Genomic DNA, 21,523 nt, shown 5'->3' with positions numbered 1-21,523 from the left:
GGTTTGGTCAGGTGATGAAGCCACAGACCTTCTTCCCTTGCAATTCTGTGCTCTGACACTTTTCCCAGTCACCACCTCCCTGAGAGCAAAGCAGGATATTCTCAAAAATATTCAGAGCATTTGTTTGGATATGATCTCCACCTAACTAATGCCATCAAAGCATCCCAAAGAAAAAAAAGCACAACAGAAGCAGCTCAGGTTTGTACCATGTGCTGCTATGAATAATGAGGAAAAGAGGATGTAAAATGTGCAACCGCTTTTTATTTCTAATTTATTTATCTATTCTGTGTCTGGAACGAACTGCCCAACTGAAACATCCCTAAATGCCAGCAGAAATGTTTGGAGATTAGGAACACTTCAGAGGTGGGATTTCCCCAGTGTCCCCTCCATGGGCATATGGTGACTCCTTGTCATGAAAATAAACACACCATTCTACTAAACACTGTTAATGTAGAGAAGAGTTGGCACAGATAAAGAACTCGTGGTTTGTGTAAGCCAAGGTTCTGTCTCTCACAGGGACCAGTACAACTGCTACAGATGGAGGTGAAATAAAATAAAAATCAGTAGGACAACTTGCCTTGAGGGGAATTCTTCCTAATTGTGGAAAGCTGGAGAATGGCTGAGAGATGAGTTCAGACAGTATGAAAGGAAACAGATATCAGAAAAGGGACACATGCAGGCAGAGTTTTGCCACTTGCACAACTAAGGTGTTTGTTTTTACCATGCAGACTAAGTTTCTTTGGAGTTTATGTGATGGGTTTTTACACACTTGGGAGCAAACATCGTGCTTGGCTGAGGCAGGACACGGCAGAGGGCTGCCCTCACCGACACCCAGGGAAGCTCTAACTGGCTGTGCAGGGTGAGCACTCCCAGCACTCCCAGTTTTCCCAGCACAGCCCCTCAGGAGGGTCACAGTGAAGCTATGGTGCATCTGGAAGGGGTGTCTGGTTTCTGAGCCGAGAGGCAGAAGCGGGACCCCAAGGGGAGGCTCTGTCCCTGACCCCCTTTGCCCTCCCTTGTTCTGATCTTTATTGGGCCGTCTGCCTCGTAGCATCAAAGGCAAAAGCAGGCCCGTGATTTGTCCTACAACAGCTCTATAAAAAACATAATTGCCCAATAACCCTCTGTCTGCAAACCAAGCCATCTTCCTGTTTCTTCTCTCATAAAGACTATTTGACAAGCCTGTTCCATCAGCTTATAAAAACCTAGAAATAGTTGCCTTCCCTAGAAAGAAACTTCACAGGAAAACAGAAAGAAACTCGTTTTCCTTACATGTATATGTAGTGTGTGTATACACACCAATATATATACACACTAAGATTTCCACATGTAAAATACCTAAACCACATAAGACAGTGGAGTTACCTACTGGCATGACAAGCAGAGGAATTATTCCTTCTTAAAATAAGGATGCAACCCTACACACTGAATTCCCAGGGTCAGAAATGTTCTGTACAAAAGTGAACAAAAGGGTGTGCTGCTCAGCTAAAAAGGGAATGACCTAAAAGAGATGCAGTAAGAATCATCCTGGATATCCTGGCATTGTTTTGAAGTTGCATATGATCAGACACAATGCAAGATTATTTTTTTTTTCTCTTAGAGCTTCTTTTCCCACATCGTAATGTTGTTGCAAGACTCACCAATAAATATGATTCTTCAGCCTTCCTTTTGATAAGTGTGCAGATGTAAATTGTCCAGTCACCTTCTGCTTAGTGTAGGGAGTAGCTCATTCAAGTGACATTCTGTCCTCGAGCATCCTTGAGAAAATACAGAGAAACTCCAAATTAAAATTGCTGTACCTAAGCTTTAAATCTAGATCACTTTGTGCTTCAGCCACTAAAAAGTAGCTTGAAGTAATCCTTTGAATAATCTTGCTTCTGATGAAAAATTTTTAAAAAGATCAGTTATCCAACAACTTGTCTGTCACAGGTTTCATTTGAAATATTTAAGGTAGATATACAGTTAAGATTTGATTTGTGGTGCTGAGATTTACACTCCTGGCAAATGTAAGAATACTGCATTTTAATTTACTTTCAATACAAAATAGTTGCTTTGATATGGCTGAGAACAAACGCCTTGGGATCTGTTCCTCCCCAGTGACGTCAAATAAAAATTCCTCTATTAATATTAGTGGATGGATGAAGGATCAGGTCTTCAAAAACAAACAAAGAAATAATTTATGGCTGCTGCTATGGGCCAAATGTTGAAGGGTTTGCTTTATTACACATGCAAGCCTGCTGAAGTCAAGGAGGACCTCAATAAGGAAGGTGGTGTCAAAGCTGAAGGAAGGTGTTGATTTCAGATTCCACTGAATGCTCTGATTCTGTGATTTTAGTGTTCTTTGTCTGAAACAAGGGTAAAACCAGATATAGTTGAGGCCATTCTAAGCAGATGTATCCATAGCTATAATGTTGAATAATGGCAGCAGCTGTAATTGGAAAGTTTCAAATAATACAATAATTTCATTCACAGTACATAGGATGTCTCTTTGTGTATTTTCATAGCTTTTTTTCAGTCTTATATAGCAATGAAATATTAATTTTCCATTCAGTTATCTGTGCTCTGGTTTGTATTCACGTAGCTAATTGTCTCTGTGGGACTGAACCTTGGTTACAATTATTTTATACAGCTGCCATTTGCTGCTGGCCAACAGTCTGGTTCCAGCATTCACTCTCCTGGTTCCTTGTCATGCCCTTGGCTCATCTCTGTTCAGGGCCCTCCTGTGATTAGCCAATCTTGTTGTCAAAAAAAGAACCATTTTCCAAACCTTTTCTGTGCTCTTTCTGTTCATCACAAGGTCATCAGTGGGACTCAGCTCTGCACTTCCCCAGTGGATTCCACTGCAACTTTTCAATAGTTCCACTTCTGAAGTATCTTCTACCCCCCCTTCCCTTCCCTTTGTATGTAGCAGAGAAGCAACACCTCCTCATCTTTTCACAATTGGGAAGAATGAATCTCCCAAGCAGATACATTTGGAGTGACCTGCCTGCTGTGGGCACGAGGGCCTGTGGCCCAAGGCAACCCAGTTGCAATGTGAGACAGGAGTCCAACTCGTCTCAAACACTGTAAAGCCAGCCTTAAAAGAACTAAAGCCAGCATCTGCATCTCTTTCCTAGTGTTCCAAATCTTTTTAGTGCTTCCCTCTCCCTTCCCTCTTAGTTCATCTGAGGAGAACACGGATATTCTGCAAACCCTTTCAGCAGTAGTGCACACACACGGAGTGAATGCTGAGCCCAGCAATGCTGGGATGTGATTGCTGGTCAGTAGAGACTTCAGGCAGAGTCTCACATGCAGCAGAGCAGCAGAGCAGTGGACAGGTAGTCACATACCCCAGTCACCTCAGCCTTACTCTGTGTACTGCCCGACCCAGGAATTCCTCCTTCCTTGTTCTACCAGTAGCCTTGTCCTGTGTTCAGCAGGCTCCTCCTCCTCCCACCCAGTTTGTTTTGGGGACTCCCCAGTGGTTTATCCTCCTCTTTGCCGAGGCAGTCTCTGGGCAGCAGAGCAAACCCTTCCCTGGCCCCGCTCCAGCCCCACGTGCCCTGTGCAGATCCCGTGCCAGTCCCAGAGCCAACTGCTACCACAGGTGCCTCCACCTGGGGGAAGCAGAGAACCACAGAGCTCTGGAGTTTTGGAAGGTTCCTGAGCTCTCCCCTGCTTCAGGTAGGAAGCTGGGTCCCAAATAGGCCAGACTCCAGGTGAATAATTGTGCCAGGGCCAACACCAGCACTGAACAACCAGAACTTGGCCCAAAACCCTGTATGGGCAGGAGTTCTCTGAAAGAGGCACTGGGTTGGTTGGTGTTGTCCTGAGAACAACTGGACTGGCATCACCCCTGGGAAGACTGATACACTTGGAGGTTTATGTGCCCTCCTTCCATGTAAACACCAATTTGGGAATCTGTTTAAACCTCACACCTCCAATCTATCAACTTGAGGGTTTCTCCAGGGGAGAACTGGCCCCAAAGGTGGGGTTTCACCTGTGGCTTTGGGATTGATGCAACCCAGTGAGGTTGTAAGAAGCAAATGACAGGATGTTGGATAGGTTGATTGCTCTTCAGGTTGGAATGTTGAGCTTGTCTGGGCCACCGGGCTGTAATGCTGTATTCTCTTACTGAGGTTGTGTTACACACCTTGAATGATTACTGCAGCAGTAATTCCTAACTCTGTGGTATTGGAGAAGAAGAGGCTGTGCACCATTTGTGAGGATATTTACTATTGGTATGCAGTATTTATGCAGTAAACTCTATTGACCTGTATGAGGGAAGCAGAAAGGTGCTGGACACAGCACTTAGCATTGTAGACTGAATTTTGAGCAGAAAATAGAAATGAATGCCTACTTTTAAAAAAAGGAATCAATGTGTCAGTGGTTAAAAGGTCCATACTGAGCAGCAGGATTTTATTTACAGTCTCCTCCAAAGATGCTGGGGTAGTAAAAAAATGATAACTTGTCTTGAAACATTAATAAACCTGAGTTGGCCCATGTGATACTGAGATCTGTGGCCCAACACCTTCAAGCCCAGTGCTTTAACTTCAAGACTCCCTGCACAGCAACTGTTGCACAGAGTTGTTTAAAATGAAGGTCTCAATCCTGCTTAGCAAATCTGTATGGTATAAAGTTGAGCTAAACCAGAGCCTTGTTAAACAAAATAGGGCTCAGTGCTGGCTTGGCAGTTTGCTCCTGCTGTACAGAACTGAGGCTCAAAGTAGAAGCAGATTAAAAAAAAAAAGTGGAAGAACAAACCTTTCCTCTTGCTCCATCACTCGGGCTCTTACATATGTCGAAAAATAAACAGCCACCAACTTTTACAGCAGCAGGATTTGGAGTGTGCTATTGGGAAACCCACTAAATCTTTAAAGGAGGTACCTTTGGAAATATTTTATAGACACTCATCTCCCCAGCAGGAAAGCTAGTGCTGCAAAGAGACATCTTTAACAAATAAATAATAGTTTATTAAGTCACTTGTCTCCACAGCAGGAAATAAACTGGGGGGTGGGGAAGGAGGGTGGTGGGGTGACAAAGGAAGGGAAACAAAAAACGTTACCCTTGCAACCCCTCTGCTCCACCAGAGCTGTATTTATTTAAAACACTCTTCTCCTAAGACAGATGGAAAAAATAATTAACCCAGCCACCCACCCCTTTTATTAAACTCCTTTGTGACCACCAGGGATACGATTAACATGGCCACCATAAAAACCCAGTCCCCTACCCTCAAAATAAAGAGAAAAACACAAGCAAGATTGAGACACGGTGCAGGGCAGGAAGTAAATTAAGAACCTGCCTCTAGGGCAGTGAGAATATTTTTCTGAGTACCTGCTGGAAAATTTGCAAGACAATCATAGTGAGGGGTTTTTTTTCACTTTGGTCTTGAGGGCTCACAGAAGAGAATCTTCCCCTTAGGCAACCAACTTGTGTGGAACTGCCACTGCTTCCCAGAGGACAGAATGGGAATATCCAAGTTGTCCCAAACTTGCCCAGTTTTGAAGCTTGCCCAAATCCTCTGTCCCATGTGCAATCACAATTCTTGTGGTGATGGGTATCTCATAAACTCCTTTTTTAATCACTGGACCTTCCTGTAGTCCTCCTCTTGCTGCTGCAAGGTATTCCATGCCTGCAGAAGGCCAGGCCAGGTTTGCCCAGGAAAAGCTGTCTTCATTTATACAGTGTAAGTCTGGATTTCTCCAGTTGATTGCACAGCACAAATCTAGTACATGGATGCCAAGCAGCAGATTTTCTTTTCCCCTCTACTAATACCTTTCACAGTCACCTACCCCTTAGTTTCCAGTTCAAACCAGCCTCCTGCCCACAAGATCAAAATATTCAGGTCAAAGAACCTTCATCCCTTTGCGATGACTCTCTGTGATTTCTTAAACTCCACTACCCTGCCTGTCATCAGAATCATGGGAAAACCAGATCTTAAACCTGTCTGTGGCTATTCACATGTACTCTCATTGGCACAATGGCAAAACTAGGTGAAAACAAAAGCTAATTAACAGAAGGTTGGGGCAGGCTTTGTGTATGTGACTCTGTGCAGTTACAGGAGTCCATTCTGGAGGCATCACTGTACTTAGATACTGGCTTTGCTGTATTATTTCCATGTTATCTTCAGCAGTGAAGTTACCCTTTCTAAATGTGTGTATGCTGACATTCACTCCTGACTGCAGCACTTCATTTGTTAGGATTACCCCAGGCTAAAGGAGACCAGCCAGAATCACTGTGCAGAAAAGGCTTTTCATCACAGCAGCCTGGCTGAAAAATGGGATGCACAGTGTCTACCAGTGCATGATGGTGATGGGAAGCCATGCCAAATGTGGCAGCCTGGAACAAGAGGCTGCCAGGGTAGAATGATAGTCATCTCCAAGGTGTAAGATCTGTCAGCTTCCCAAAGCAAAGATTTCCATTCTGTGATTGCCAAGGAAGCTCCTTGCACACTGCCATCGTTACATAGGGAAGCACTGCAAACATTCTGAATATTTTGGGAGAACACGTTTCCCTTGATGCATTTGATTTCAAGCTGACCTGGGAAGCATTTTGCTCACCTCCTATTAACCAGAGCCCTGAGTGTTGTATTCTTTATCCCTCAGGAAAAACTGGATGCTTAAGGGCTTAGTCAGAACTTGTTCCTGTGGAATAAGCTCGTGATTAAGATCCCCTGTGCTGTGGTAGGTGGTGACCACGGGAGAAGTGATACCAGCTCAAGGACAGGAGGACCAAACCACTTGTATGGATAAAAGGTCTCCACTGAGTTGTCACAGTGACAACTGTTTATAGTGTCCTGTAAATACAGAAAAGAGATACCTGGAGTGTATGCAAGAAGAGCATACAACCCAGACTGATAATTTGGACTGAAATAGAAGATGGTCCCACTTTAAAAAGGGTCCTTTTCATAGAAGAAACAGTAGAATACTATTAGCACTGCATAGGGCAAAATCTCTATCCCCTTAATAAGGTGAAGTCTTTAGTAAAATGGTTTAATAATGAACAATTAGTATCACGTCCCCATCCCTCTGTTCTTACTATCCAGTTAGGTCAACAGTAAGCAAAATCAGAAAATTAGGTAATAATTATATCTAATTATATCTAATAATTATATCATTATTAATGACAGATTTAGCAGTCTGTCATTTCTTGGAGGAGCCAAGCACTACATTATGGTGTGTGTTGTTATAGATAGCAGGGGGCTGATAACCAGACTATTGTATGTCCTTGCAGATGGTAGGGAAAGTTAAACTAGCAGAGTGTGGTTCAGCAAAAGGGCACTGAGTCAGGAAACTCTGATTGCATTTATTGCTGGTTCTTCCACTGGAGTGTTTTGAAACCTTGAGTAAATCACTTTGTCCCTATCTATGAAATGATAAGGACAAAGGGGCTTCCTTTATAAGCCATATATTGACATAAATGGATAAAAAGTTTTAAAATGAAAGATAAATGTTATCGGATAGCTGAGGTTGGGCTTGAAGCATTCCTGGAATGTACAGTGTAGGTGGAGTGGGAATATGCTAACTGAGCTGGATGTGGAAGTCTCATAAAAGTATCTTTCATGACTATGTGTAGATGGCAGCAGCATGACTTTAATGTCCTGTCTAGATGGCTTTTATAGAGCAACTGCATCCTGTTTGGTAGAGCTTAGGATATCCTCAGATAGCTGTTTCAATGCCTAGACACTAACCCATTTAACTACATTAAAAATAGCTCTAATTTCTTTGAATTTTAGCACATTCTCAGTGAGGATCAGAAGTCACCATCCAAGCCTTGGGATGTGAGGGAGGAACTGACCTCTCTGGATTTTCAGCTTCTGGTTATTGGCAATCCCAGTGTTCCCAACCTGTCCCTCTGGCAAACAGTCAATAACCAGTTGGGGTGGGCTGGTCCTGCTCGCTGGCATTTTATCATCACCTGTGGGGTTCACCTTGTGGGGATGGATCTCCAAAGAGATTTGGAGGGTTTTAAGCAATTTCTTGAGTTTTGCCCGTCAACAGTGTCTTTATTTCCTGCCACTTTATAAAACAGGCTTCAGTGACAGTCCCAGGCTCGGTTTGAGTTATTCCAAACATCCCCAATGAGCTGCTCCAAGTTCACACTCAGCTGGGATCCTGCTGCAAAGTCTACAGGGACTGATAGGAATTTTCAGTAGACTTTTTATCAGGTCTTCCAGCCTTGATTCTGTGCTGTTCAAATCTATCAAAATTTTACCCCTCGCTTGAATAGAAGCAGAAATAAAAGCCCAAGGAAGTGGAAGTTCAGCCCTCACTGTGTAATTTTTTTGTGGATTGGAAAGAAGTAACAAAGCAGTTAGAAAACCAGTCTGAGCCCTTTATTGAATGCATGTCATAAATTTTGCATTTCAGCAATTTCATCTAATATTTAACTAAGAACTAGGGGGTGCTGCTCTCTTGTTTTCTTCTGAAAGAGATCCATTTCTTAGTTCTATGGCAGTGCTGTACAAAAAAAAGGATTAATGTGTACATAAAGATTTTCAATATTTGGCTCTTACCTAGACGTTTCTGATAGCCTAGGGTTTAGCTTCTCTGGGCCCAAACTTTGCCTGATTAAAATGTAAAGTTCCAGGATTGTGAAGCAAACTTAAACTAGTTGTAACCTGGGGAGTTATCCGGGGTTTGACTGGGGATGTTAAGAAAAGCTTGAAGTGCATTGGGTACGTTGTTTGCTCTGCTTTTTTTTTGATTTAAAATGGGTTTCTAAAACAAGTTTCCCTGTTTGTTTATGGACAGGATTTCCCTTGACAGCTTTGTCTCACTGACACCCAGATCTGTGATCCATTTGTGCACAAGGCACTGTGGGAAAGGCATCCTCTGATATGACAACTAGAGCTTTCTTTTTGAGAGAAACTGGGGGGTTTATTGTGTTTTTCCTCTTATTTGGCAGGTGAATAATGAAATAATGAAAGCAGATAACCTAAATCAGCACATACTAGGACTATTGGGTGAGACTGGGGGTTAGAGAGGGAAAGACTTCTCAGCATTGACCATCTTCAGTAAGATCAGGCAGAGCTGCTGTGCTGCCACAGACACTGTTGCTGGAACTGGTCTCTAGTTACTAAGAGTTTACAGTCTCCATAAGGGAATATTATCCAGTAAGATTTTACTGGACACAAAATTCAGGGTTAAGTTCTTAAAAGGTGATCACAAAATGTGAAATAATCTACCTTACTTCCAATTTGATTTCAAATAAAATATTATGTTCCTGAGTGCTTTAACTTGTGTATCACAGCAGAGTGGGTTGCTCATACTCAGGCAAGCTTCATATATTAATGCTGTCTCAGTCTCTTTCTCAGCTAATATATATAATTTTGCTCTTAGGTTTAGCCCACTTTTGACAGACAATTCAAGGAGATGGCTCAATTGTGCCAGGAAAACAAATCTTGCTAGGAACTGACATTTAACCAAAATTTTCTACTCACACCAACCAACCATTTGTCCATGAATTATTGATAGCTTTCCACAACATTTTCTAGCTTGAATTTAACATTCTTTTCTGATTATTTTCTGTATCACCTCTTGGGCTGATATCACAGCTGAGGAGGGTGGGAACCTGCTTTGCTCAGAGAGGATGTGACAAGCACAAATGTCTGCTTTGGCACAAAGATTCCTGCTCTTTAAGAAAGCAAAAGCATTAGAAAGCAGGAAATCTTGATTTTGGAAGAAAATTACTTTATGTGCTTCTGAAAACTTGAGGCAAATTTAATTACTGTCAGGTGTGAGGGTACAAAAATATTTGCTTATGCTTTCAAAATCCTGTGCTTGGTCAGTTGTCCTGAAAAACACTGTAATTGTTCACAACTGTTACTGTGATTCATCAATCCTGTTGTGCCATTTGACTGAAAATGCATTATCTGGCAAATGAGTGAGGATTTCAGGCCTAATTAGACAGAATATCTATTTGTGTAGCCATCTACTTTATACCATAATAATAAACTGTAGTAATAAATAATGTGTGAAAATGGATTCTAGGAACCTGATCAAATATGCATTTAGTTCAACATACTCCTTCCACTGGCTCCAGCATTCACCATTGTTCATGCTGGAATGCTGGAGAGTGGTGAAATGAAGAGATTTAGTAAAAAATACAGAGGAATTTGTCACTGGAGAGAATGTTGGTGTTTATTCAGCACACAGAAATTCTAAAACTCTGCGAGGCACTAAGTGTGATTAATACATCCCATCCTTCATTGCTGTGACTCTGACTCACTTAACCCTGTGTTTGACTCCAAGAAAGATCCTAAACCACACCACAGTCAGATAAGGGGGGTGCTTAAGTGCCTTTGCTGTATTGGGGCAGATTTGAATTAATAAGCACCAAAATCACTACATAAACAGACACCCAAATCCAAAGTGATACCATAAAGTTAGCTAGCTTTCTCTATTTGTTCTCCAAACAAATATAATGGACAAAGAACACAAAAACTGAAAAATCAAGTACTCAGATTTTTGTTGAATAAATCAAAGTTGTCTGTGTACAACTGTACTCGGCCCCAGACGTATTTATGGCAAAGGAGATGCCAGACACACAGTGATTATGTGCTGGGGGTTTTACTACTGTTTTTGCTACCCCTCGTCCAAGCAAATCTCTTTTAAAAAAAGAATAAGAAAGCCTCAAGGGAAGTTTGGTCTGTATTAAGGACTCAGGAAAAAAAAAAATGGGCAAGGAAATTTGAAGGAAGTGCAGCTCAGCCTAAGTGAAGACAGTTCATACACAATCTTTCTGTGACTGAATAATTGGGATAATGCAGCAGTCGGATTCTCTCTGGTAGAATGATCGTTAATCTTTCTTCAATCACTGTCTGTAAAATAATAAAACCTACTCTCTCTTGATTTAAATGTGTAGATGTTACACTGTGTCTTGGCATATTACTCAGAAAACCTTCAGAGGAAAGTATTCTAGCAGTTTTCTTAGTCCAAGAGCAAATTATGTACTCAGATCTGGTTAGAATTTTTGTTGTCGTTGTTTTTTGTGGTTTGTTTGGTTGGTTTTTTTCTTTCCAAGCAAAGAAAGGTGGTTGGTCTTGGTTTGGTCCATCATAACAATAAGCAAACAACAAACAAAATGTTTATTCAGGCTTATCTTGAGAGAAATCCCAGCATCCACACAATGGCAGTGTCGGTAGCTCCTAGTCCTGCTCTTGTCAAGTTTTGTAAGTTGTAGCTCCTACTGTCCTAAGTTATTTAATCAGTGTGTGGGACAGACATAAGAATCAGTGGAATATGTGATTTATTTCTCCACAGAATTCCTTTGAAAAGTCTTGTAAGTTGGTTGCACTGGAAATGTGGGAATGGAGAAGGTTAACAGAAACAGGAAAGGAAAAAAAGGAAAGAAAAGGGGGCATAGATGCAATATTTTGTGCAAAGATCTTGCTGTGGCTGCTAGAACCATAAGAGGCACGATGTGATAGCAGGTTTATTAATTTCTAATTATGGGCAGGGCTTTATCTGCAAGTCTGCCTCCCCCTCCTGTCACTGCCCCCCCTCCTCTCCCCTCCCGTCCCCTGGGGCAGCACTGTGGTGGGGCTCAATCACTCTTTTATTAGTTGTGATATACTGTGGCTAATTCCCTTAATCTGGACCTTGCTTTCCTATAAAGCCCAGACCTCAGGTATTGAATTTCCCTGATCAAAGTGCCAGCAGTGTGGGACACAGCAATCTCCACTAAACAGGGGAGCTTGGGAAAGCTCGTAAAGGGAGTCAAAGCAGCACACACACACACGCACTCACAAAATGGTGCAATCAACTGGGGGAACAATCACGTGTGAAATATTACTGGCTCCTTAAAGTGCTGCTTCTGGGATTTACTGCAGTGTATTAATCTGCTGTGCTTAATGCATTGACCTTCCACCCCCAGCAATTCAGTAGATGGTGCTTGAATTGCCAGGAGCTGATACAATGGATTAGGAGCAGAAAGACCCCACCAGGCTCAAGTGCCACAGCAGCCCCTGAGCCACCCGACCAGGAACTGCTCCATCTTTCTGAACAGATAGTGCCAGACAATGGGGCTGCCCCAGAAAGGCTGGGATTGACAGCAGAGTTTCTGGAAAGGCAGATAGTGGAAATAAGGCTCGTTGTAGAACAATAGAGATGGGCAGTCTTGTGACTGAGTCACAAGACAGGGATTTAGAAGAATTGGTTTTGTTCCATGCAGTCATTCTCTCCTTGTGTGTGACCTTAGGCAAGACAATTCACTTCTTAGGATCGTGTCTTTCCTATCTGTAAATTTGGGATAACGGCACCTACTTAATTTTCTCAAGGGCAGTGGGGGAGGCTTCGTTCACTGACATTTGAGAGGTGCTTTAGGATCACAGGTTTAAAAGTGTTATATATTCATGCAAAATAGTACAATATCCTGGTCATTAAATATCCATCTAGGTGGAGAAGAGAGTGGAAGAGATCCTCCCTTCATATATACACATATATATATAAATATGTATATATACACCATTATGCAATCATTAATCTAGAATTCTCTTCAAAGTGCTGTGTTGCCTTGAACCAAAAAGCTAACTTGGATCTAAAAATAAATCCTATACAGACTTGCAGAAATATGAAGAAATCAATGCTATGGAGAGTGATGCACCTCTATAATGGTGAGATAATCAAATGTCCTTTTCGTGCTTACTTGGTCATTCAAAATCCTGACATTTCATGTGCAGAAAACCCTTTGGAATTCAATTTCCAATGTTAACTCTTCAGTGTCATCTTTATTCCATATAATTAAGCAAACAGTGCTACTGAATTTGAGAGGAGTGTCCAAAAACCTCATAAAGGAGATTATTCTAAGTAATTGCTATCAAATGCCATTAAATTCTGAACAGCGTTAAGCCCCCTCCACCCGCCTGCCCAGGCACTCTCATTTGGGATTAAAGGGACCTTTATTTGATTTGTTTTACTTCAATACAAAATAAATTAGTTTGACCTGAATTAAGGCCTCTTTGATACTCGGGAAGAGTGTCTACACAGGGGTTTACTGGGCTTTAATTGGTCCACTTCTAAAGTTAATTTGGATATTTTTTTCCCCACATGCTCCGAAACCGCCCCAGAGTAGATGTGTCATATTTATAAAATGGCAGAGAAATCAGAGCACAGGGCTCTGTGAATACACATTGAGGATTTCCCACTTCCAGGAGATTACTGGCACTGCTGTGCCCTCCTCAGAACTGGAACGTGCTTGGGTGGGAAGAATGGTGGGATTCGCTTCATCAAACTTCGGTTGTCTGAAGTGAGGTACTAATGATGTACTAATTCAACAGAAAGGTGACAGCCAAAGCCAGCCTGGTGGGCATTTCAGGCTGCTGTAAGTCCATGTAAGAGGAGGCTGTCCCCAAAAAGTTCACCTCGTATTCCCTTGTCCCCAGCTGCACCTTTCACCATGTGCCAGCAAACACTCCCACAGCGTAGCAAATGGAGCCAACCAGAACCGACTCTGAACAATAAAACAACAGCAAGAGAGAGAAAAAAGATGGGTTACAGAAGAGTCACCGCATGATGACTTGGGCAGGCTTAATTTTGGTTGTGTGACCGTATCCGCAAAAAAAGCAGGAAGAATTCTTTTCCAGAGCTATTTCTTATAGTCTTATTTATATGAGCTTTATAGCAAACACCTAACTTAGGACAATTGAAAAGAAAGACACTTAGCCCCAAGAAATCATCCTTGTGCCAGCTCCTGGTAGGCAGGTCTGAGTTTCTGAGCAATATTTATACTTTGGTCACAGAATATTCTGAGTTGGAAGGGACCCACAAGGGTCATTAAGTCCAACTCTTAAGTGTGGTTAAGTGTCTTTTCTTCAATTTTTCACAGCAAGCATTGGCAAAGACAGTTGGAAACTGTCTTTTAAGTGCCTGATTTATCGTGCCTTAGAGGGGCCTGGTTTTTGGAAAGTGCTGGGAGCCCATCCTGTGAAAACCATCCCTCATGGAGGGCACTCAGAACTGCCAATCAGTTTCAAAACTCTTGGCCCCATCTAAAAGGAGCTGAGTTCAAATAAATTAACTTTTTAATTAAGCCAATACATATATATTTTAATCCGGCCACGTGAATATCAAGAAACAATCTTTATATGTGTGACACGTGGATCAGACAACACATCATGCATTTCAAGGCTATCTTGACTCCAAACATCATGGTCAAAAGGCCTGAGTGCTCAACTTGAAGAGCTTTGAAACCAGAGCCCTTCAAATCATAACGCCAGGACCTGGGAGCAGCAAAGGGCAGGAGGGATGATGGCCTAAGAGCCGAGAATGGATCTGAGCAGAAGGGATGTCACAGGGCCACAAAGGACAGTTGGGAATGTTCCTTGCCCTGGTGGGTTGTGAGCCCTGCTGCTCCCTGCCTGACATCAGCCACTTGGAATGCCAGTAATATAACACCCCTGCGACACTCGGGGCTCCTGCCGTACAGTTTTATTGCCCTGCTTCCACTCTCTCTGGTTTATATCGGATTGTGTTTTCCAAAGACAGGCAATAAAGAGGGGAGGAGGGGAAGGGGGATTTATAGCCTGCTAAACTAAACTTCCCTGGGCTTGCTGTCCTCTGTCCCAGCCCTCCTCTTGCTGCCCTGACCGCTCTGGAGGAGCAGTGCTTACAGCAAGGGCTCGGGGTGTGAAGGACGAGGCTTGTCAGGGACTACTTGGGCTCTCTTCTTGGGAGGTCAGGGAGCACCCACGGGTCATCCACCAGCTCAGTTCCTTCGGTGTCCCAGCCACTGCTCTGTGCTGCTGTGGAAAAGCATTGGAGTTTTCACATGCTGGTAATCTTGAGACCAGTCTTGACTGGCATACTTAGAGTTTGCTGTTCGTGGAAGGGTTGTGGAACCATGTTAAGGCTTAAAAAATCTGCCTAAATGCATCTTTAGTACTTCTGCTGCTGAGCAATGATTGTCAAGGTCTCTGCCCCAGCAGATGTAATGTGGTTTGGCTTGCTGCATGCTGGATTTCAAGGGTGGTATAATAGTTTGATGTGACCTGGGATCTTCATAATATAGATCTGACTAAGCTGGGAGCTCTCAGAATGTGAAGATGAGGACCTCCAAAACATCCCTGTGCCACTGGTTGTGCTGTTCCACAGTCCTTAAGGTGTCTGAGGTGAAGATATGTAGCTGCAACTGCAGTTTTCTCAGCTTTTTTCTTTTGTTTCTGCAAGAGGGAGCTGGAATCCTGAAAGGCTGCCATTTGGGCATGTCTGCTTTGTGACAGGCATGACAACAGCACCATGTGATTCAGATATGCCTTATAAATATGGGAGGTGGGGCAGAGAATGGAGAACAGAGGAGATGGGGATGGATTTGGGACAGGGAGAACCATTTCTACACAGCAAATACTTGGTGAAATGCTCACCCAAGGCGTAAGTCTCTGAAAAAAGATTTTCATCTGAGATGAACTCTTTAACTCCTGTGCTGGTTAGAGTTTTTAAAACATCCAGTCTTTGCCAATATTTCCTGGGAGATGGGATAAACAGAATTCTTTCCTACTGGATTTTCAGTGTGATGTGGTGTAGGACAGAGAGAATGAGAGCAAAGCAACTTTGTGAATCAAGTCATTGTGTTCAGGAAACTGTGGCAGATGGGTGGGAAGATGGACAAACACCAGTAAAATGCAAGCACATGCACCACATAAACAGTGACATTCCAGTGAGCTCCACTGCCCTGTGATCAAACTGTCAGGTGTCTCTGAACTGCCTGTCATCGACAGAAACTTTAAACCAGCTCTTACAGTGTGATCTCACAGTGCCAGGTACTCCCCTCCGGTCTCTCCTTCCCTGCTTCCCGATCACCTCCAGCTCTGACAGCTGCCCAGGCTGGGGTGGGGCAGGGGAGCACAGCACACACCCCCGGGCAGTGGAAGGCATTGCCTCAGCTTCTCTGGGGGGGTATAACCAGCAGGGATGGGATGAAAGGCAAGATGATGAGTGCAGTCTGCAAGGGATTTGTGCAAGCACGAGGCTGAAATCGTTTTAGGACAGTGCTGAACAAAGGACAAGAGGGAAACTTCAGCAAGGGCAGAGATGAGTGGAGTGATGGGGCTTTTGAATGTACCATTTCTCTGGCTGAGACTCTGCCTGGCACAGCTGCTCAGTTCAGCTGCACAGCACATGACAGACCAAATGGTACCAACCAAAGAATCATTTAGGTTAATAAGTGTTTTGCTTTTTTTCCCCTTTTTAACCTTCTACAGTGAACCAAAACGGCATTTGTGCTCTTTAGTGCTTTATTAAGAGCCAGACAAAGGACTTGGAACTTTGCTCTCCAGAGGATTTGGGGGGTTGCAGTGTTACAGGCATTACTTATAGGGAGAGCTTGGTTTCAGCTCAGTGTGAGGGTCTGCTCTGTGCAACATGTAAGAGAAGAAAGGGGGAGTCTGTGTCTGGACACTGGACACTTCTCCCATGGCACTTGTAAGCTGGGCCTGGTTTTTCTTACAGTAAGAAGAAAAATGGCTCCAACATCAGCTTTTTCTTTTTCTCTTGTTTTGTGCAGAGGTAGCAACTCCTGTAAATGGTTTCCCAGCAGGGCAGGTTCTTGTGTTTCTATACTTTGTTATTACCATTTATAAGAAAAAAAAAAAAACATAATGGGGCAGAGGGAGAAGGCAAACCAGATATTCAGAAAGTATCCACCATGTGCAAAAAGTAATCCCTCATCTCCTCCCTTGCTGTAGGGACAAGAATCTTTGTATATGGGGTACTTAGAATTACCAGCTGTTAGAAAGGCAGCAGAGAGACACTTGAAACACATGAATGTTCTGCAGAATCCCAGCTCTTCTGCAGATTCCAGCCTGACTTCAAACCCTGTGGGATGACACGAGAGCTAATGCCCTTAGCATAAATGAAATATCTATTCAGCCATGTAGCCATCCAGCAGTTTTTATTTCATGCCCTTCACTGCATGTAGTGTGTGATCACATTTAAAATACAGCAAGAATATATATGTCTGGATATAAAACAAACAGTTTTACTTCCCTCCATGCACAGCAAGATGGTTTTATTGTTATGTATTATATATAATATTATATATAATGAAAACTGCAGTGAAACTCTGCAATTGAAAAGCAACACCTGAAGTGCAGGTGAAACTGTGAGTAATAAGTTGCTGGAGTTCCTGGAGAGCAGCAGGCTCCTGGAAACTCTACCTAACAGTTTTCCACTAAGCCAATACGACATCCAAAGGTTCTGGGTTTAAGAGGGGAGGGATCTATTTTGTGCTGCTGTGAAGAGTATTAAGAGACTTGGGATGTCTTTAGAAACTGGAACCTAATCAATATTAATATTAAAATTCCAGCTTCCCAAAATCTCGGGGAATGCAACCCTGCTGTGCTCTGTGGTGCATCACACAGACGTGCAAGGCTTGAAGCTGCAGCCAAAATTCTCAGAAATTCAGTGAAACACAAGCTGAGAATTAGAATAGGGTTTAGTTTTGCTGCATTGAAAGGTCATGCTAAATGCAAACATGTCTCTGGAGACAATTTCTTCTGTGTTATAGACTGATAAGCAAAGACAACATCAGAATAATTAAATCCAACTTCTTTTAAAAGAGATTCAGCATAAACTGGCTAAGGACTCATTTTCACTTGTTCGTTCCTGGAAGATCAAGTAACTGCTCTACACACTTCTAAATAAACTGGCATTACTCAGCCATAACACATCTATTCATACCTTCTTCAATTTTCCCTCTTCAGAGGGACAGCAAGAGATAAAAGCACCATTTACACTTCAGAATTACAGATTAGGTCTAAGTGGAAGTTATATTTGCATGTCCTTCACTGATCATCCACTTGGGAATTAATTTTACTCTTTGTGAGTGAGAATGCAAGTGCTCTCATGCTTTTCAAACATTACTATCACTTTTCTTTCTTTTTTTTCCCCCTCAGGGAAGTTTCACATTCAACTTCTTCTCTATTCTGAAATATTTAACGTGAATCCCTGCAAAGACCCCTGACAAACACACTGCTCTTTAAGCAGCCACAGAATCTCAACCTATCTTGAATGCTGCCATGGTTTCAAGTACAGTCTGGCAGCACACAAGTGTCAGTGTCCTGCCACGTTTTCAGTATGTAAATCTGATATCAGCCTCTCTCCCACCTTCATGTTTGTATTTCCTGGTTGCCCTGCATTGTATTTCATGCATTTAACAATTGCTTCATCTGAAATATTTCTGGTGAAATGGAAACAAACCCCGTGCCCCTTCCTCCTCTATTTCTGCCGCTCATTAACCCAAGGTGATTTAGGACGTCCTTGAGCCTTACAGCAACTGAAATTTATTTTGGGAGCCGTGTGCTTATGGACACGTGGAAGAGGTTATTTATTCCAAAGAGCCATCCAGCAATGATGATGTCATAGGAGCCAGCAAAATACCATATCAACCCCGTTGGGTTGCTCCCAAATCACTGCCTGTAGTTTCCTATGTGTGGTGGCACCTGCTGATATACAGGGTGCCCCTCTATAATTGGCATATGTACTGCTTATTTTTCTGATAAATACTTCAAATTAGCTTTTGTCCTCTTACTTTTGGCCTTCTTGAAACCCCTGTTGGCAAACTTTGGCAGTTTCATTTGCAACAGGCACAGGTCTCTTGTAAACAAGTTCCATCTCAGTCCAAAGTGAAATGCAGTTCAGCCATGGCAGGCTGAGCTCACAGGCAGCTCTTTGACTGCTTCCTTTGCACATACAACAACAGATGACAGATTTGTGAATAAAGTGATCTATAATGAGGATATTTTCCTACAGAATCCTATGCAGATGTAGTTGAGTTTGAAGAAACTCTGCTTCAGGTAGCTCACATGACTGAGGCCTTCTTCAGAGCTGTTTCTAAAATTCATGGCAGAAAGGAATCCCAACAGGTCGCCTAAGCCATCACCTTCTGCAGGATAGCTACATTTGTTCCTCAGGGGGGAGTTAAGGATTGGCATAGGATGCTTTTTATGGGCTGAAATACAGGTTTCCTATGCAATCTTTGGGATATTAATAGCACAGCACAAGCAAAGCAGTGTAACCCCTCTGCTTCTCATATGGGCACTGAGGAGCTTAAAGACTGCTGATAAAATGCTGTAGGGCCATGCATTGCTGGACTGAAATGCATATAAAGGGGTCTGAAGTGTTTTTGGTTTTTTTTTTTTTAATGGTTTGACTCTCTCAGCACCTGATTCAGTGGGACTCGAGTGTCTAAGGGAAGATTCTGTCTGAGTACTGAATTAGGCTCTTTATATTACTGAGCTATTTGTAAGCGGACTGTGACATTCTGAAATTTCAAATTATGCATTATTACTTGCAAATGTTGCTGTGCAATATCCCTCCTTGCCAAGAGCTCATAACCAGGCTGCTGTGAATATCCCACCTGCACATTCCCCCAAGGTGGGCCGGTTACAGGACTCAGGTGATGTGAATACCTTACGCTCACTGGTGGCTGAACAGCACATTCCAAGTGTGTTACAAAGAACTGCTCTTTCAGTGTGTGCTTTCTGCAAATATTCAGATATTAAATTCTCCCTCTGCAGGTACAGTGCTACATTCCCTTCAGAATGCCTACAGAGTATCCTGCTGTGATTAAGTCCATAACTCTTTCAAAATTCGAGGGTGTGTTCATAGAAATATTACTCAACACTTGGCTGGAATAAGTACAGGAGTGGGATTGTCTGCTAGAGAGGTGGTCAGAATATTATTGGGACATAATGGGAGTAATAGGTGGGAAAGAGTTATTTGCTACCTGGGAGCTTGGGGAGGAAAGAAAATAAGTGTAAAGAGGGACCACTTTCAGTGTAAGGGTGATTAGGTCCTTTGGTGGTGTTGTCTCAACAAGTCCAATCTGCACTGAGTGAGGACCCACACACCTTTGACACCTTTCCTGCATGATGTCCTGAAGCCAGAAGTGGTCCCACTGGCCTTGATGCAATTCTATTTGAATTTACACCAAACTTTCCTCTATATCTCTTTCACCAGGATACTGCAGGCAGTCACTGGTATCAGTCACTTGCTCTAAGCACATGGTCTTTCCCACACATTTTTTTTGGAAGCTCTTCTTTTTCCCCCCCCCCCACAAAATGCATTGTTTCCTACCAGTTCCTCTTCTCCATTCCCTTACCTCCAAGCCAACAAAGGAGATCATATCCCACATAATAGGGCAACGTCATCTCTAGGGAAGAATTTGGCTCTTGTGTCCCTCTCCTCCTTCTTTAATTCTTCTATTTATATCTTTTCCCTATGCCAATTCCTCATCTGTTACTCCTTTGCTCTCGTTCACTTTTTATTCCCTTCATGGATCAGAACCTTTCCTATATCTGCTACAGGCTCCTTAAGGCATCCCTGTATGGTTAAAGGGTCCTATTAACAACAGAGATTGTTTGTATGACCTAATTAGATTTCCACAGAGACAGCCTTAATAGGCCCTCTTGGTTTTTTGGATTGTCTGCAAAGTAATAGTGCAATGGCAGCGTTCATTTTGCTTGGCTGTATCAGGCCATATATCACATCCTTTTCCTTCCAGTCCTTCAAGTAAGCTTGTCTCATTCTTATTTTGGTTTCAAATTATAGATTATAAATTTCACTTCTCTCCACTTTTTCCCTATAATTTGACCCCCAGCTGTTGAAACTGCTCCGAGTGATTCCCCCTGCCCACCAGCCAGCCCACGGTTTCATATGAAAGACAGCCCTGGCTTTAGGAAGGAATGACGTCCCTCGGACCAGCTGTGTCTAATAAAAATCCAACCTCCAACTCTCACTCCCCTTCCTCAAAAGGATAAAATTGATTTGAAAGTGCTGATGATAAGATACATGGGAATACAAAATCTCCTTCAGTCAACAGACCAAAGCTGTGCACTGTGACATCATTGTATCCAAAAAGGAACGATGCTGTCAGTTCCTCCACTGCCCTATAACTAGAAGTTATTACACTTGTCCTATAGAAGGGATATTTGTTCATTTAATTTAGCCTTGTTTAGTCTGGCAAGAGCTATTTTCATTCCTGAAGTGCCACAGAACACTAGAAAATACCAGTTCCCCTCTAGGGTCCACTAGAATCAATCCTTGTTGTGAAAAACACTTACTCGTACTGGATGGGCACTTGGAACAGTTTTCCTGTCGTGCTGCAGGATGCCTAACCCGGGAAAACGAGGTGGCTTTCTGCTGGAAAAGAGCCTGAAGCACCTGCTGTACACACAGATGGGGCTGGGAGGTGGCACGAGCCTACAGGACTCACTCTCACCTGCTGCATGTCCCGGCAGGTACAGGCAGGGCTGCCTGCAGTGGGTGTGTGACAGACACAGCCGTGCCAGGGCAGATCTCGTACCACTCCATTGCCAGGGCAACCTGCAAAGAGAGCAGAGATGATCTGCAGGGCTGAATATTCCAAAAATCTGCTGTTTCCCTGTCTTTTCCTCCCATCAGCCAGAGCAGGGTATTTCTGTATTACTGCTGCAGGCAAAAACAATGTCTTGATTTTCTTTTCCCTGTTTTCCACTGGAGATTTATTCTGTTCAGCACCTCTAAACTTCTTTAAAAATGTGCAGCTCTCTTTCTCTTCACCCTTTTCT

The 21,523-nt window shown here is 42.9% G+C and overlaps 1 long non-coding RNA gene across 2 annotated transcripts in view; it reads right to left on the bottom strand.

The window, feature by feature from the left end:
* Nucleotides 1–21,291, bottom strand: part of LOC120323558 — a 60,145-nt gene extending 38,854 nt beyond the window's left edge. The window contains exons 1-2 of one of the 2 annotated variants that reach the window (XR_005564107.1): nt 21,038–21,291; nt 1,641–1,757 (exon numbers count right to left, since the gene is read on the bottom strand). This is a non-coding gene — a long non-coding RNA (uncharacterized LOC120323558). The remainder of the gene's footprint in view (nt 1–1,640; nt 1,758–21,037) is intronic. The other variant, XR_005564108.1, reaches the window with a different exon arrangement.
* Nucleotides 21,292–21,523: the final 232 nt, after the last annotated feature.

The sequence above is a fragment of the Pipra filicauda genome, unplaced genomic scaffold (assembly GCF_003945595.2).
Source record: "Pipra filicauda isolate LSUMZ 115617 unplaced genomic scaffold, ASM394559v2 scaffold286_size1242794_pilon, whole genome shotgun sequence".
Classification (NCBI taxonomy): Eukaryota; Metazoa; Chordata; class Aves; order Passeriformes; family Pipridae; genus Pipra; species Pipra filicauda.
Note: the sequence above shows the minus strand (reverse complement) of the source record. Positions and strands in the feature narration are given on the sequence as shown.